The sequence below is a fragment of the Cinclus cinclus genome, chromosome 9 (assembly GCF_963662255.1).
Source record: "Cinclus cinclus chromosome 9, bCinCin1.1, whole genome shotgun sequence".
In the NCBI taxonomy this organism is placed as follows: Eukaryota; Metazoa; Chordata; class Aves; order Passeriformes; family Cinclidae; genus Cinclus; species Cinclus cinclus.
Genome location: NC_085054.1, coordinates 3,714,467 through 3,730,080, shown reverse-complemented (window position 1 = coordinate 3,730,080; position 15,614 = coordinate 3,714,467).

Below are 15,614 nucleotides of genomic sequence, written 5' to 3'. Positions count from 1 at the left end.
TTCATTGAGTCCTCCTCTGCAAATAGATTAGGTTTGGTGATTGCAATTCCCTCTGCAAAATTCAAAAAAGAAAAAAAAACCTGTCATTAATGCCTTTGCTTAAATGGGCTGTTACCTCCACACGCTTCCCATGGCAGGACATGTTGCTAATGGGAGGGCTATAGTTCTGGGTGCCGGAGGTGAGCATGGGAATTAAACCATTAAGAAATTATATACTGAAATGGATATTCTCCAAGGTTTGCAGTTCAAGGTGTTTGACCATTTGCTGGCTGAGCCAGGACTTACGGACTTAAAGAGCTTTTACTGTGATTCTTCGGTGTAACAAACAAACAAAACAAAACAAAAATAAAACTGTGTTTATATGATTTGTATAAAAATCTTTTAAAATTACTATTTAATAAACATTATGGTAGAGATTATGTTTCAGTGGCTTTTTTTATTCATGAAGGAGCAGCAACAAGGAAACCAAACTGAAGAGGGCTGTGGGTAACAGAAGCCCCAGCGAAATGAGGTGCAACTGGAGGCACACAGGGCCATGCCCACTTCTCTCCTTTGCTGTGCACTGCCTGGGCCTTTGGATTACCTCAGGCAGTGTGGCACACCAAGGTGACATGGGGTTTTAACACAGACCCAGTGCACACACATGGTATCTCCTATCAGAGCTGGGGATAACTGGAAGCTGCTCTGGCCCAAAAAGCAGCAGCTGAGACCAAACTCCATAGTGAATGCAGGTCCTTTCCTGTCACCCTGTGCCATGGCCCAGCACTGCCAGTTATCCCAAAGAAGAGTGCAGTTTTAGGCTAAAAATAATTTAGAAAAATCATTTAGAACTAAAGTGCACTGGTGGGGGCCAGCCTGTTGCAGTTTGTCCACCTCACAAGGGTACAGGTGCTGGTATCCCAGCGTATCCCTGTCCTGTTTCTATGAACCTGCCAAAGTGGGCAGTGACTAGGATGGGGTGGTGTTCTGCAGTTCAGCTTCAGCCCTGTTCTTCGTCACAAAGACAGTGGGGACTCCTGGCAAACCCCAATGCCAAGCCTGGCTCCACGTACTTGTCTTCTCCACCCTCCCTCTGCTCTGTCACACTGCCCTGGTGGCAGCCCAAGCCCAGGGGAGCCTCGTGTCTCACAGGGGTCCCAGTACCCTGTAGCAGGCAGCCAGGAGCCGCTGTAGGGCTGTAGAAAGGAGAAGCTGTGGGGCTGAACCTACAGCTTGGAAACTCTTGCTTATTTATGGGCACCCTGACAAATGAGACCCAATCCATCAAGCTCTGGGCACCTTGAGAGCAAATGAAATTTTGCTGCCATCCCCAACATGGTGACCCCCTCCCAAAAGCGCCTGTGTGTTAAAGAGGGTCTTTAAATGATGAAGGGTTGTTGGCAGCTTAGATGAAGATGACAGTGTAGCTGCAACCTTGACAGCTCTCCTCTCACCTAGGAATAAAGAACTGATGTGCAGATTGATACCTGGGGGAGAGGCTGTCAGAGAGCAGGACGGAGATGGCAGATAAGCGACTCAATCAGTGTCAGACCTGTCCTGCCGTAACACCGCCTGTAAATCACTGCGCTTTAAGGGGAGCCTCCGCTAACACAGGGAGCAGAGAGCAGGTAATAGAAACACGGCAGGCAAAGCAGATGTGTGCTCTGGCTGAGGTTAAAATACTGTGAGCTGGGCTGAAGCTGCTGCCTGGGCACCAAGGGGAGGCAGGCACTCACTTGAGGAAATTGAAATCTTCAGGCAGTTTTTTTTCCGCACAAGCTGGGATTGCACTTGGACAGGGCTGCTGTGCAGCCAGCAGGATGGGGTGGGACCCGGAGTGCCCTGGTGCATTTGCCATGCACACAAAGGTACCCACTGCGAGCAGAGGCCGGACTGTGGGGAGCCATGGGGGGTTTTCCACGTGGCACAAGAGTAATCAGGGGCTAAGCAGGCTAATGAAATTGATTTCATCATTCTCGGGCTGCTCCAAGATGGGGATCCAGCCACTCCGCACATCCTCTAGAGCTGATTGCAATCGTGTGTACACCCTTGCTGTTTTCTCTTGCCCCTTCTTTCAAATATGCCTTTTCTTTTGGACTTAATGGGAAATCTTTTCAGATAATGACTTGCTCTCTGGACAGCTGGGGGCTTGGCAGTAAGGGGAGCCATGGGGCTGAGCTAATGAGTGTATTCGTAATTAATTAATTGCAGGCAGGTGCAAGTAGAGCCTCCCATTGCCTCACTCTCTTCTGTCTCTCTCTCTCTGAAGAACGCCTCTGTCTCCTGGAGCCTGGCACTATCACCAGCTATCCAGTGGGATTGAGCAAAACCTGGTGCCAGCTTTGCTGTGGACAATGACTTTGGCAGGCAGGGAGGCTGGTGCTCCACCTCCTCCCTGAAGGGACCACAGGGAGCCTTTCCATTGCATCCATAACTGCCAGGCCCATTAAACTATGATGACAAGTGCCCATAAAGGCACCTTCTCTCCATTGGGAAGTTCCCAATGGCCCCTTCCCATGAAAGCTGGATGACTCTGTTCAACGGCTGCACCAAAGTAGTTCACATCTTCCCTCTTTACACCCCAAATGGACAAACCTGCCTGGCCATGAGAGGAGCTGGTGAACCCCCAGGTGCTGACTCCTGGTGAGCTGAGCACTGGGGACCTGACTGCAGCCAGTGCCACCACTGCTGTGTCCCTGCCATGTCCTTTCAGCATTACTGTGGCTGCTCAGTAGAGCTCTGTGGTATAAATAGTGAGGGTGACACTCAGTTTTGGTCTGTATACATCTGTAGCAAAATTTGCATTGAATTCCATAGGTCCCTTGTTGTCACTCACACTGATCATGTAGGATTAGGCTTTCCTATCAACTCCTGTTACATGCAGTGACCCATTTGAGGCAACAAACTCACTGTGTCTAAAGCAGTTTAATGGGAAAATAACTAATCCTGAATGTGTTGAGAGGGAATGACTCCTCTCTCAGCTCCTGTGTCATAACTCAGTTGCACTACTAATATCCTAAATGGAAAGCACTGAATTAAACACTCAGCAGCTCTACCCCCGCCTTGGCCCGGGTGCCAAAAATCAAGGGAAGAAATACAGCTCTGCATCCCTGTGCTGCAGCAGTGGGTGGAGGGCTGCAGGGTGAGCCAACCCATGCTGATGGCTCAGGACCATTTGCTGCTGTAGACTTTGCTAACACTTCCTTGGTCAAATGTTTACAAACCTAGAGGAAATAGCTGTCCCAGATGTTGCTGATAATTTCCTATCAGGTCCCTCCTGGTGCAGTGCAGGGCTGCTTTGTCACCCTTTGAATCAGCTGCCAATCTCATGCTTAATAACAGACTTCTTTTCAAAAACCGTCAAAATTTCCAGCACTGTTTTTGCCCTCCTGGTCTCTCGTCTCTCGGGTTTATACAGAGTAGCTCTGCCCTGGCGCCCAGCCCAGCTCTCTGGTGGGAAGCTCTTCCAGTGTAGAAGCACACTCCAGAGCAGAGTGGCTTCAGCAGAGGCACAGGACACCTCGGTGATGGGCTGTGTTGAGCATCGCAGCCGTTGCCAAATGCATTTCAACCTCATATTTTAAGAAGATATTCAATGTGCTTACCAAGGCTGGGGAGCCTTTTACACCACAGCAATAATCCAGCACTCGGCCATGAAATCCTCAACACAGTGTCACATCCATCCCTTTCAGCAGAGAAGTTTTATTAACTTAGGGTGTGAAAAGTTTTGGAGAGCAAAAGTCTCTCTTCCCTCTGAGAGATATAAGGATGATTTAAGCAGTCTGGGTGTATTTGAGATGGAGAGAGTCCCCCAGCTGACACATCATAGGGAAAAACTGTAAGCCAAGGCTGCATTTATTAAAGAAGGAAGCTGAGGCTGTGAAAAGCCAACCTTTCTAAGCACTCCGCGAGAGCATTTTAATAAAAAGCACAACAAGCCCACAACAAATCATGTCTTGAAAGCAAAAAAAAAAAAAAAAAAAAAAAAAGTCAATTCCTGTCAAGGTTTGAGGAATCGTTTGAGCTTAAGGAAAAGCGAATTCCTGCTACGCTCCTCTCCCGTGCGTGGAGCAAAGCCATGGCAAACGCCGCCTGTGACACGCCGCAAATCACGGCAGAGAGCAGGGGGGCTGTGCTGGCCCTCCAAGGGAAGGCCTGCAGAAGGATTGAAGCTTAGACAAAATGGAATTTATAGTCAGAGCATTAAAATATTAAAGGGCCTTAAAGAACAGCCATGAATCTGATTTCGGAGGGGGGTGGGATGCAAGTCTGTCATCAGGCAGAGACAAACGGCCGCTGGACTTGACAACTCACATAAATCTGGCAGAGGAGAAGAAATAAAGCCCAATCAACCCCCCCCCACACACCCCCCAAAAGAAAAAAAAAAGAAAAGGTAATGAAAATATTTTAGGGCATGAAGTGTGAAAAGGAGAGGGAAAGCTAAAGAAGATAAGGAGTTGAAAGCAGAAGAGTGATTATAAAAATATCAGCAGATGTAGTGATGGAGGTAGAGGAGCGGAATTATTTTAAATGGCCAGAAGTGCCCTGGTGGCATAAGTATTTTTGACAGTCTTGCCCAAGACTGCATGATTTTCTTGCACAGCAAGAATTTCTTGGGTTGGCATCAACAGCTGAGGTCTGCACAGACAGGAGAGGAGCAGCCCCCCATGCAGAACACTTTGACCACCTGGCAAAGAGGGGTGGGCACAGGCAGCCCCATATGGCCCCAGTGTCTTTGGGAGTGAAACCCCTCCATTTCCAGAGGCAGAGCAGCACTCACCAGGCTAACCCCCACACCCTGCTCCCCACAAGCAGCAAACCCCATTCCTGGAGAAATCTCCAGAATTGAAAACTGGAGATCTTTTCCCCCTGGAATGTGTCTCTAGGGCTGATCTCAGAGCTTCCTCAAGAGCCATGGCCATTGCGTGGGGCCAGGCTGTGGACAGTCTGTTGTGCAAGAAGTCAGTGGGATGAGCCTGCCCTGCCCCACACCTTTCACCACACCTCACTGGGGACCCTTCCACTGGGTGGAAGAGGCAGTCATGCCCTACTGAGAGTGGGACAGCTGGGAATCAGCCCCTCAGGGGCTGCTGCCACACTGTGTGAAGAGAGAGCACAAATCCAGCCAGGAGCCACAGCCAGGACCCACTCACTGTAAGTTGGGAAACAGCATGCAGTGAGGACTGGATTTATGAAATGCTGTCTGTAAGCCAGCCCTCCCTCCGAAACACTAAACAAAAAACAACATTCAGATACATTTTGGAGGAAAACACAAAGCATCTGGTTCCCTTCGCTGGTGTACATAGCAAGAGAAAAGTTGGCAGTACATTTGCTTACCATAAAAGAGAGAGCTATGCAAAAAAAAAAGCCACATTAGAGTAACGTTGCCCAAAACAGAGTTAAATGTCTGCCTTGTTTTGAACGTGCTCATGGTGGAAATGTGAGCAAAGGTCAGTCCAAATTAATGAGAACTGAAAATGAATTGGCTGTGCTGGGACTGGCACCCTGCCACCACATCTCGCCCAGCAGTTCTTATTTATCCATTTATTTATTTGGTTGGATGAGGAGACATTTTGCAAACACATAGAAAACCAGGCCTGGTACTCCCTTATGGGTGGCACACGCCGTTTCAGCCAAGGAGATTGGCTTGTGGCACCCCTCCCTGTGCTCACCACTTCCCTCCCTTGCACCCACAGAGAAGGGTGATGGGAGCCTGGCCTGGAGCCTTCTGGGGGGGCTTTCCCAGGTGGTGTGACCCTGCCTAAACACCCTGTGCCAAAAGCTCATCTGAGGCTTCCCAGCCTGGACAGGGATGAAGATGGGGACAGGCAGGGAAGCTGTGCCACTTCCTGCCACAGGCTGTCCCGTTACCACTGCCCATCGCTGCCACTGCAAGAAAATCCCAGTGCCAGGAAGGTGCCACTTCCCTGCCAACACGTGGCAGGCCAATTGTGTCAAGGAGGGTGACAAATGTGCTGCCTCCGTTTTATGAAGCAAAGGGAGTTTTCCATGGCTTTTTCTGATACACAGGCAGTGATTACCTGCTGAAGCAGCTAAAAACTTCTGTTTGGTCTGGTTTAGAGGAAAGAAGGAGGAAGAAAAAGCCAGTTCCAGTTCTGGCTTTCCTCCTGGAAAGAGAAAGCCATCTCAGTAATTCTGGCTTTTCTGAACTTCAAATACACAAGTACTCAGTGCCATTCAAGCAGTGCCTTTCAGCTGCAGCAGCAGCACACTCCAAAGGGCTGGGACAAACACAGAGGAAACATGCTGAAGTGGCCAAAGGCAAAGGTAGCAGCACAGTTAACCCTTTCCCAGGCACCCGCATGGGGCTGTGTGCCCTGGGGATTCAGGGAAGTGGGTGGTGCAAAGCACATTAGCCCTTTTCCCTGGGATGAGGAGCCCCACACTTGTCCCCACCAGTTCTCTGGAGGCCAGGTGTGGACACAGGTATCAGCAAGGAGCATCCTAATCTGGGTTTGGTAGCATTATGGGGTGAGTCACAGAGTCACACTTGAAATCTGTTTTTCAAAAACAGGCGCTTTTTTTTCCTTTTTTTTTTTTTCCAAAGGAAGAAGTTAAACTATAAGCTTGGAAACAATGTTAGCCTCAATTTAAGAAATGGGCAAAAATAGGCCCCTTCAAGGCAGTTTCACACCTCAGCCATAGCCCATCAGTGCTGTTGGCATTGCCCCAGCTGGCATTGGCCCAGCCAAGGCCACAGGCAGGCACAGGGCTCTGGGCACACACTAGATTAATTATCCCCAGTGGCCATCACCAAACAGCCAGGGCTCTGCTGACAATGCCATGTCCAAAGCTCACTAAAACAGAGCACTGCCACACTTGGGAACAAGCAGTGTACTGCTCTGGGATAAAACCATTCCAACAGTGATCTGCAGACCCTGCCATACAACAACGCCAGACCACAGCACATGAGCAGGGGGCTGTAATGGGACCTGCAGATGAGCAGCTCTAAATCAGGATCTATTTCAAGGGCTGAGGAGGATAGTGAGTCTGGGTGGAATGGTGGAGGGTTTGGTGGGTGATTTGGGAGGATGGGAAGGGCTGCTGTATCTTGTATTTCTGAATATCGAGTGTCACAAACAGGACATTGCTCAATGACTTAAAAAATTAACACCTCTGCCTGAGGTTATCAGCCTCAGGATAATGACAAGGTTGTGAACACAGCAATGTTGCTGGAATTGAAGAGATTTAACATTCTAACTCTGGAGTAAGTTATGATTGCTTTCCTCTGATAGTGGAGATGAAGGAAAGATAATGCTGATGAAGTGCAGGGTGCCACACACAGCCACAGTGACTCATTACATCTGCCCAGGTGACTTTGCAGGCTGAGGAAATATTTACACAAGTTTTAACAAGTGTTTCTCCTGATGCCAAGGGATGCCCTGACGAATTTGGATGGCAGTAATAAGGTACTGGGCTCCTCTGACCAGGCAAGGGCACAGAGTTCTCCTCTGGGCATACAGGGATATTCACATCCTAAAATCCTCTGGTTAGGAGACCCAATGTGCATTGTAACACTGTCCCTGACAGAAACATACACTTCTTCAAACAAGGGGCTAATCACAAACTAATTATAAAAGACCTCAAGTTGACATCCCCATTTAGGCAGGATCCACTTTGACTCGGCCTGCAAACATGGACAATGTTGCCAGCCCTTTGCCCATACCCAGCTTGGCATCCTGCACCTCTTCCCTAAGCACAGGGAACTAAAGGATTTGGTCCACTGCAGGACAAGGGCAGGGAGACCTGTTCCTCCTGGCTGTCCCCCTGCCCCACAGTCCCCATGTGGAGGGGCTTCACAGACACAGCCTGAGACACCCACCTGCACCACCTGCACCTACACAAAGAAGTCTCAACCTGCAGGTGGGTATCCTCACATGGAGGCTCCCAGCAGCTGCTGCTTCATTCATGGTGAATGGGTGGTGAGCCTGGAGCTCACATCTGCTGGACATACTGCCTAATATGAGACAGAAATGTTAGCTAGGGTCTTAAAAATAAACTTTAGATTGCACTTTCAGAGGAAGAAGATACACTCAGAAACTATACAAAAAAAAAAAAAGTATAAATGCAATCCATTAGCAAATTAAATAAAATCAAGGTTGGGATTGTGTTTTGGTGGCACTGGTTTTTTGCAAGAGCCCCACGCTCCAACCTCGGAGGTCACTGGCTAGGCAGGACACTGCCTTTATACTGCTCCTTTGGTGCTCTGCTTTACAGTGGAGATTAATTTAGAAAAAAAGAAAAAAAAAGAAGGATTATTTAAAAAAAGCTCACCCCTCTCCCTCCTCCACCACCTTCCCCAGGCAGTGATGGGGGATAATGAACTGCTGGGACTGTCATCCAAAGAATGCTTAATGACAGTATTCACTCCGTGTGTGTAGCATTGGCTGTTCTCAGAGCTCTCATTATGAATAGTTTTCAAGCTGTTTTGACTATTTTCTGTTACAAAGAGGAACTCACTGCTGGCTGCCTATTTTCATCACTGAAGCTGGCCAATGTAATCCGCATGGAGCAGTGACACCATGGCCAATGACTAACGCTCCCATTCTCTCGCCTCCAATTTATGGAAGTGGAGAAGGGCCAGGCTCTCCTTCCCTGTCCCTTGCCTTCTCTTCACTGCTTCTTTTTTGGGCTCACACTCTGGTTTTGCAGGTAATGCTTCTCTAAACTCTCTGACTACAGTGTCCCGAGTCACATCCCCTTGTGGTGCTGGACCCATGGGTGTTCATGGCACTGGCAAGCCTGCACCTCTGAATGTCCACTTTTGGGGGCTGTGAGTCCTCACTGCAGGCTTGGCAAGGGGAAGGGGACCCAGCCTGAGCTTCATCTGTGCCGCAGAAACACCATGAAGATGCGCTAAAGCAATCTGTTCTCCCATCTTTTCGCAGACCCTTTGCCGTGAGACACAATATTTCAGAGGGGCAGCTGAAATCTTGCTGGTGTTAATTTAGTTTTGGTCTGCTTGCTGTTAACTTTGGGCTTGCTGTGCTTTTTGTGGCTCTTTTTCCTTAAAGAAAGCTTATTTCTCTTAAAAACAGGGCGAGAAGCAGCTTGGCACCACAGACACTTTAAAGATGTTTGAACATTTGCAAGAGGAAGCAAACACATTTTTAAAATGTTATGAAAAGCACCTTGAACAACAATTTCTCAGCAAGGTCCTCTCTTGGGCTCTATCGTTTGCTGCAGGAGCCCATCACTCAGCCTGGGAGCAGCTGAGGCCCAGTGCATCCCTCCACACTTCTGTGCTGCATCTCAGGATCCTGTTCCGGGCAGGCCATCACCAGGGCCAGGACAAAGACTCAGAGCACAAAGCAGGAGATAAGCTCTGCTGAATCCCAGTTTTATTAAAAATTATGAGGGACACCCCACAGCAGCTCCTTGTCTGCATCCACACTCAACTGGGGAGCAGCTCATAAAAATAGAGAGGAAAATAAGTTCACAACTTACTTCAGCACTGCCAAGTGAGCAGTGATTCCTGAGCCACTCCTGGGGCTCTCTGAGGTTTTTAGGTATCATTTCTCTGTACCCTACTTACATTAAATTGGGGTATGACTTGTCTTTGTCTTTCCCCAAATGAGGCTTTCACATTGATGCCTTGATTTCCTGGTCCACATAAAACTTGAGGGGTGGTTTTATTTTTAATGAATTGTGAGGAAAAATAGGGGTAGCTAAGCACAAAAAATTTACGTGTCTGCTAACATCAGGAGAGAATCTGTTTTTTAATAAAAAGCCTTTTTCTGGCTAAAAGCCTTTCCTTTCTAGTATTTTGACTCTCCACATACACATCAGTCTTCACTTGTCTTCTTGTTCCTTCTGACGCAGTGCCAAGCTCCTCATGTTTCTCCACTGATTTTTCTTGGTAGAGCCGTGTCCCTGCCAGCTGCCTGGACACAGGCACACAAATCACAGCCTCCAGGCATGGGAGCACTGATGGCCAGCAGAGACCATTAGATCATCTCATCCGACCTTCCTGAGGCAGGGCCAGGTCTGGCATTCAATTACTCCTTACCAAGCCTGGTAACTCCTGCTTGGCTCAAGTCTATGGGGCAGAAATGCATCCTGTCTGTGTGTCTGTTAATATATCAAAGGCAAGGGGATGCAAGGCTCTCCTGGGTGGTTTAATCTTTATTAACATTCGCTTTTTAAAAGGTCTGTTTGATTCACAATTTGAATTTGTCTGGCTTCAGCTTCCAGGCACAGGCTTGTGTGATGCCTTTCTCCTCTAGATTAAACAGCCTTTTAATACCTGCCTTTCTCTCCCCATGAAGGTACCTCACACAGCACAATTAAGTCACCTCTTAATCTTCTTTTTAATAAGCTAAACAAGCTGAGCTCCTCCAGTTTCGCGCTGTAAGGCATTCCCCCAGCCCTTCCCAAGGATCAAATCTCTAATTCTGCCTGATCCCATGCTGGGGGGGATGTGTGGTGAAGCAGCCCTGTGCAGCTGATGAAATTAAGAAGCTCACAGGAGATGGCATCTTCTCTCTGCTGCCTGCTCCCCCAGCCAGCCTGTATTTTTGGGGAGACTGCTTAGGGTGTCCAGTGACTTTTCACACCCCTCCAGGGACATCTCCCACCAAGTTCCCCAGCTGAGCAATGGGGAGGCAGAACCACAGCTGGCCCCACATGGATGTAGTAGATGCCAGACGATCAACAAAAAATTAAGGCTGGTTCCTAGTGTGGGCACTTTGGGATGCTCCTAGAGCCACTATCTGCTTTACACCACACTGCCACACCAAGCCATCCCCATCAACTTTAGCCATGCCTAAAATTCTCAGTTCCCTGTGGTTTTAAGTGGCTTCCTCAGGTTTTAAGCCTTTCCTCATTCAACATTTACCTGGAGGAACAATAACACAGCATTGGCAAAAAAATGAAAGCCAACGCACACGCAATACTGCACACACATTACTGGCAAGAGTCAAAATTTTGATCTCTTTTTTAATACGTTTTCTTCTGAACTGGAGCCCAAGTGCCCCAGTCAGTGCATGCAGGGGCAGGGATATTTTGGATGATGCAGCTTTAATGCCAGCCAGCCCACAAGATGGATTTTAGCCACCGGCTTCAGCAATATGATTTCACACAGTGTTATATAACATTTTAGTTGGGAGAGTAGGCAGGGCCCCTCGCGCTCTCCACCGGGTATTTGTCCTGCCTGCGAATCAATTACAGCAGACATGGCGTGCATTAGGATTGCTGCTTGGCACCTATTTCAGCCCTGATATATGTTGCTCTGCTCCTCAACAAGCGACTCAGATAAACCTCCAGGAGGTCGTGTCTGTCAGCAAGGTTTTTATTAGGTGAGTCGTGCCCATTCTCACAACGGTAGGGCTACCTGGCAGAAAACTGTAAACTGTTTCCCTTGGAGGGGGAGAGCCCTAAATGAGTTTCCTGGTCTCACTTTGGGAACACACTCAGATATTAAAGGGACCAGAGAGTATCATTACTGCCAGGTGATAAAAACAGCCACTATTTGGGAAGACTGATGGCCTTTGTAAAAGCTCCCAACAGAAGCTTCATTCTGCACAGTGGATAATAACAGCCGTCTTGGGCTGAAATCCCAAAGCAGCTGCATTTTCCAAGGCTACAAAAGTGACTTCAGGATTCCTGGCGCCACATTGCTCAAGCATCACTTTTTGGCAGTCAGAAAGCCCAAGAGCAGTTAATATTCTTCAATGATCACAGCTTAAAGATGTCATCTGCTCCCTCCCCACTTGCAGCTCTGCTTTCGGGATTACCTCTTTGTCTCAGCAAGGGAGAGGTGTCAGCAAGAGCAGAGGCTACCTGGGGCAGGAAAACCAGCAAATACATCTTCCCCCTTGCAACCGGAAGTGGAAGGTTTAAGTCTAATTCTCTGCCTAAAATAGCTGCCAGCTTGCATTATGATATCATGAGGATATCATTGCATCACACTACAGACACGATGTTGCACAACAGCTTGTGCTCTGGGAGCCGGCTGCACCTTCTGGTACCATCTCCAGCCCAATTTCACTATTTACAGTCCCCTGCCTGGCAATCACAGCTCCCTGACCACCGGTCCTGGGGCAAGGCACAGGCTGGGACATCTCATTTTCCTGTCACTCTCTTGGCCATGACAACATTGAGCAAGCAGTCCCAGCTCTGGAGCTACTGGAATATTTCTAGTGTTTTGCGGAGCTACTGGAATATTTCTAGTGTTTTGCCCATCCTTGGACCAGGGCTCCTCAACAAGTACAAAACTGATCAGCACCCAGGTGCTGATCAGATCCCCACTGATCTACTAACCAACTTAACATGTAGTTAATTTCTGTGGCCATTTCCTGCACCCCTTTCCTGGCCCCACCCTGTGAGAGCCCGGAGGGAAGGTGGAGCAGCATGGGGATGTGGCGAGGCCATGGTGTGCCATCACCCCTGCCATGGGGCTGTCCACTGTGGCAGACCCAGCAGCCTGGAGAAGGATCTAAGCAACTGGGATACCTCTCACCAGTGTCCCTGCCTCAGGGCAGGGGCCAAAATAGGGGCAACATTCACCAGAGGGCAAATAACAAAGCCACAACACATTTCTGCTCTGGTCCATCCGTGCCCCCCCTTGTCAGCGCAGAGGTGTTGGGTGCGAGGGTAGGGGTGCTGGCCAGCCCCTTGCTGGGCACAACAGCCACAGGCTGGCTCTTGCACCAGAGCTGCCCCACACGGGGGACTAGCTTCAATTTGCTTTCACAACAAGGTGCCCCATTGCTGGTGTCACTTGCATTCATCCCTTACAGCTATTCATCCAGCTCAAGTGCTTTCTTCTGTGTGGGTTTTCTTGGCTGTTTTCTCTAGATGAAGATTTTCTGAAGACTGCTGGTTCCCTTTGTAACTTTTCAAGAGTCTTCTCTGTATGAAGTTCTCTTCACATCATCTCCAACACATGCAGGCAATAAAGTCGAAGCAGATTTACGAGTTTGAGAATCTCATTACATCTATCTACCCATCAGGAAAAGGAGATGTCTTTAAAAGAGGCAGGGGATGGATTTTGCCATTACCTATTGTTTAAAAAGATTAAGAAAACCCTCTTCAATCCTTCCCAGCCACAACTGTGTAAAAATATCCTCTGAATTCACCAAGCACACTGCCAGCCTATGCCAACATCAGAACACAGTGTCACAGCTCTTTGGAAAGGTGAGAGCACCCAGCTCCACGCCAAGTGCCTGAGCTTGGCTCCAGCTGGCTCCAAATTCAGGCCCAGCCACAATGCTGCTGTGGATGACAATCATTCCAGGCAGACTGTGCTCTTGGAGAGCCTTGTTAGAGACAAGTTAGAACAGCTTGTGAAGGACAATGGCAGCTCCCTGTCTGCTTATGGAGGTGAACATCCTCAGCAATCTGCAGGGTGGGACAGGGAGCTCCTCACACGGTGCCCATTCCCTTAAGGGTCCCCAAAACCATGACACAATGCCCATAAAGCATAGAGATTTTGCTATGGAGCCCAACTACCATCCTACCTCCATCCATCAATCCCATCACAGACCATCACACACCACAGCCATCCACCCTGGCAACAGCTTGCCATGAAGGACAAAGGCTGCAAGCAAACAAGGCAGAAGAAAGAAAACTGGGGGAGAGACAGTTTTCAGAAGAAGCCAGGTGTCAGGAAAGAGGTGGCAATCCCCTGTCCTACCTTACGCAGCATTGAAGCCACTGCCCTGATGAGCCCTCACAGCAAGCACTCACTCCCAGGCTCCGTGGGAGCAGTGCAGCCAGCTCCTTGCCTGTTCCCATGCTCTCCACTGCTGCTTTCCCAGCAGCCAGGCCAGCTCTCCTCCAGGGAGCTCCCATCTGCCTGTGCCTGTTGGGATGGGGGTTTGCACCAGGAAGGGCTGACACTGGAGACACTCAGAGGCAGAAGCTTCTGGGTAGTGCTGGAGAGGGTTAAACAAGCACATTAGCAGGATCCAGCCTGGCGGATCATGGTAATGGGTCATGTGTTTGCCATGTTCCTTGACCACATCAGTCAGGGATTTGTAATGGCTGAAGTCCCCACTTGGGAAATACATTTTCCAGGCATGGTTCCAGTCAAAAGGCAGCTTTGCAGCCCTATTGTGAGCATGATTTTGCAGCTGATTTGCAAACGGTCAGAGACCTGTCCAGCATTTCTCCCAGCCCAGCTCATTCCTAAATCTCTCAGCAGCCCCTGCTGTGCTCAGCCTTGGAGACAGAGAAGCCCTTGGGCTCGTCCCCAAGTCTGTGCTGAGTTAATTTGTTCAGGGCAGGTTGAGAGGGGGGCACCAGGATGTGACAGACATCTGACATGAAATCGTGGCTTCTGCAAGGTCAGTAGGGCTTTGGTCACCAGCTTACAGCCGCAATTTCAACTTGAAAATGCTGGTGTCTGGGGCCTTCAGTCACTCCCTGCTCTGTTTCATAAATCTGGAGCCTCCTTCTCTGCAAACAAAACAAATCAGTTTTGATCTTTCCCATCAGCCTCTTTTGCAAACACACATCCCGTGCGACATCTCTGCTCATACATCAAAACACTTGGAGAAACAAAGCAGAAACCTGTCAACTAAAAAATTAATTAGGATAGAACCCTGATTCCAAACAAATACATAAAAAACCCCACCTCCCTCCAGCTCTTTAAGCAAAAATCTCCATGCAAGGATTAACTGCCAGTGAGCAGTAACAGCCACTTCATTCGAAAGGTGACTGGTCTGTAGCTGAAATGTCAGAATTTACCTTGCAAACACTTTCTGGGTTTTTTTACAAAAGAAGAGGGAAAAAGCCCACCCTTGGCCATTGCAAATCCTTGCTGTTATATGAAGCAAAGCATCGCATCTCATCTGAAAATATTAGTTTGTGATGATATTTTGCCTCATGCTGATCTAATTTGTGAGCCATAGTGAGGCACAGTCTGTGTTCGAAGAGTCATTGTATGTGTAGCACCAAGTACAGCCCCTGATGGAATGGGACCCCCCCACCTGCAGTGCCTCTGGCCCTGGTTGGCTGGACCCTGTGTTGGGGATGCAGCCGTGCTTTGGACCACCCAGACCCTGCAGCTCAGAGCACCCACCTCGCTCTTGGGCTGAGTGAGTGTGCAGCAGGCGAGGCCATGTTCCTGGCCATTCACAGGAACCTTCACTGCTGCAAACCTCTTGACAGCAGCAGCAGCTGAGGCAAGCAGCACTTTCACAAGCCATGCAGGAAGAGGAAGACTTTGGAGGGGAGCAGCTGCGGGGCGCTGGCTGAATGGCAGCTGACAGCAGAGGTGCACTGCAAGAGCAAGTGCTCTGAACAAACCCAAGTGCACCACAGCCCAGGTGCTCCCAGGCCACCATGCCAGCAAATGGCCCAATGCGAGAGTGTGGAATTCCACAATGTCCCCGTGGTCCCAGTGATGGGGCAGCAGTGACATCGATGGGGCATCTCACTGGTTCCAAGCTGGAAGGAGACAGGGAGATGCAGCCTCACTGTAGGCTGGCAGTGACCACTACCAGCACACCAGCTTCTGCTTCTTCCCTTAGCACAGCATAAAATACAGCTGATAGAGGAGTTTGGGTGCAATCTAGAGACAGATTTCAGTGCAAGAGTCAGCAAAAATGTCTTCTGCTTGGAAAAAAAAAAAAAGCCAATCAGGAGCAGAGGCAAAGTCTGATTTAGAA